This window comes from Lactuca saligna, chromosome 8 (genome assembly GCF_052625555.1).
Source record: "Lactuca saligna cultivar CGN05327 chromosome 8, ASM5262555v1, whole genome shotgun sequence".
Classification (NCBI taxonomy): Eukaryota; Viridiplantae; Streptophyta; class Magnoliopsida; order Asterales; family Asteraceae; genus Lactuca; species Lactuca saligna.
The window spans coordinates 273,588,980-273,591,927 of NC_136424.1; positions in this window are offsets into that span (position 1 = coordinate 273,588,980).

A 2,948-nucleotide genomic window follows, 5' to 3' on the forward strand; every position below is an offset into this window, starting at 1 on the left:
AAGGTTTAGTAAATATGATTATACTTATAAGATTAAGTGTAATTCTGAATTGATTGAAAAAGGTTTAAATCGATAGCAAAACGAATAAGAAGAATAAAGTAGGCAGAAAGATAAATGTTTCTCCATTCTAAGAAGAAGGGAGGGTACCTTTTCCGCTTTATGATAGGTCTTAATGATTAAGAACCATATCTCAATTGATCCTCTAAGTGAGTCTTAGTACAACTATATGTCTAAGAAGAGGAATCAAGAATTGAAGAAATGGTTAAATCAAGAAGTCAATCATATTTCATTCCAAAACAAGTCTTAGAGTTAAGATTGTGACATTGAGTAATAAGAAGGTTTATAACATTCATCAAATGAGGAAAGTTGTGACCAACTACGACTTATTTATGAAGTGTTTTGATAAAAACTACACTAACTCTTGAATATTTGTCAAGAAATGTTTATTGACAAGAGAATCTTATATGTCGAAGAGTCAGTGGGAGTCTTAATGGTCTTGAAAGGTTTCAAGAACAAATCAAAATAGACCTTACTGATTATCACTAGCACACGACTTGAGGTTTATAACCTATCATGTTGATGTTATTTTGTTTTTGTGCCATTCAAATTGAGTTAGTTATGCATGTGAGTTCTATGAGTTCTCATTTGAATGAATAAAAGGAAAGGACCTTAATCAATGAAAAGTACATTGACAGGAAAGGGTGAGCTACTTAACTGCTTGGAAGACATGGTGGACAGCCGTGTTACCATAAGGCAAGAAATCAAGATTGAGAATGTTCGGTCCATATGAGTTTGAATTTGTCGCAAACTTTGGTTTTGACAAATTCACATGGATAGGAACACACACATACACCATTAAATCTAAGTTTCATAGATTCCCTCCTTCATGAAAAGGACTGTGAGGAAATGCTTTCACTAAGAGAGATTTTAAGAGGATAGCAATTGCAAAATTGTATTTTCGAATTCGATTATCGTTACGGTATCCCTTTCCATGATTCGAATTGTGAGATTTGGCAATTGGTCTTAAATGTTTAGACACACATATGAGCTATCTAAAGGAAAGGTGTATAATCTTAAATAAAGGATTATCAAAGCATTTGGTATTAGAAACATGAACATATGAAATTCAACAAGTATTGTTTTTCTGGAAGTTAAGCTGGTTTCTGAATACATGTCAAAGCTAGTGGGAGCATAAGTGTTATGTTTATAATAATCATCATAAGAGTGGGAGCATAAATGTTATGATAGAGTATGATTATTATGGAAAGTATTGCAAGTTAGCAATATTAATTATAGAAAACAAGAGTTATACTTTGCAAAGTCGCAATGGTTGAAAAGTTGTTTTGCTATAATTAAGGGAGAGAATATTATGTTTCATTTCAAATATGAAGGCTTAGGTTGTGGAATGTTAATAATTTAGTCAAGGATACATAGTGTGTTCTCAAATTTCGATTATGAATTGTGAGAACATAGTACATAGAATATTATGGTAGAAGATTGATAAAGTATCAAATCTTTATGTAAGACATTATGAATCGTGTCCCATACGCTTCGGGTATAGGATCGATTGCGAATGCTATAATATTTGAACATTCTAAATTTTTCCAAATGTCTAGCGCATTTAGAGGGAAAAAGGACAAGAATCGGTTTTGACTAAGATAATTAAACAACTATCAAAGGACAATCCAAAGTTCGCCGAGGATTGGTCGCTTGTGAGTAGTTGGAAGTATAGTATTGGATGGAGTATATCGACATTATTATGAATCGATAAGATTTTATTAAGAATAAGTTGTCATATGGTAAGTATGGAAAGGTTTCCGTATTGGGAGTTCGATATTGAGAATCTATGTCTAGATTAGAAACTTTATGCAAAAGGATGTTCAAAGAAATGTACTTTGAGTGAGAGACATCACAACTATAGAATTGTCTTGTAACAATCTCCGATAGAGGACTTTGTAATTTCATTGGCAATAGTCACTGTGATAAGTCACATGAATTTGATATTCTTACACTTGTGATAAGGATTGGGAGTTGTGGAATGAGTATGATTGGAAATGTGTTCATTTGATCTATTTTACAAAGTAAGAACCATAGGTAAACATTGTGCACATGCTGAGAGCATGGGACAAGTGTTATAATTCAAGTAAGAAGTTGATTACCCGAAACAACAAATAATCAGTAATCGATATGCTGATAAATAAAAGGTGTTTTATTTATACTCAAAGGTTTGAGGCCATATGGGATTAGTATTATTCTTGTGTTTCACTTTGCATTTTTTGACTTCCTGAATAATTTAATTGGTTGAGAACAATCAAATTATTCGAACGGGCCACAGTCGTTCATATGTTGGAAGTAGGTATGAATGAAGACTGTCGTGAATTGGTGTGTGGATTGTCTAAAGAGTATTAGATATAAGCAAATGTTTGCTGCAATGTTCATGAGTGCTTATGAATATGATTTGAGCATTGGATTAAACTCACGCTCACTTGGTTCACTCCATGAATTGTATCACAAGTGATTGGTGAGACGATAATATCTTATATTCTTGAAACCGAGATGTGTGAGTTGTATCTTGCGAGTCGGTTGCACATTGATAATATGTAAACACACCAGTAACTTGGTGTTATAAAACATATTGTTGTGTGTGATTTGGTGAGTAAGTGCAAGTGGGCATTGAGTCAAATCCGTTCCTTTTATCCAAAGTAGGATAAAAGCAATATATTTGGGCCCCTCTATGACTTAGTGATGACAAACGTAAATGCTCGGCCGGGCTAAGGCTAATTTGATTTGTTCAATTAGTCATTCATCATAAATCGAAAGTCAGGAAATAGTATAGAGAGAATGATCAGAATTCATGTCTTACGATATCTAGAATGGAGGAATATATGATCCCTTATCTAAAGGACACGCGTATCTGATAGGATCAGAGTTGACAGCGGCTTTAGAAA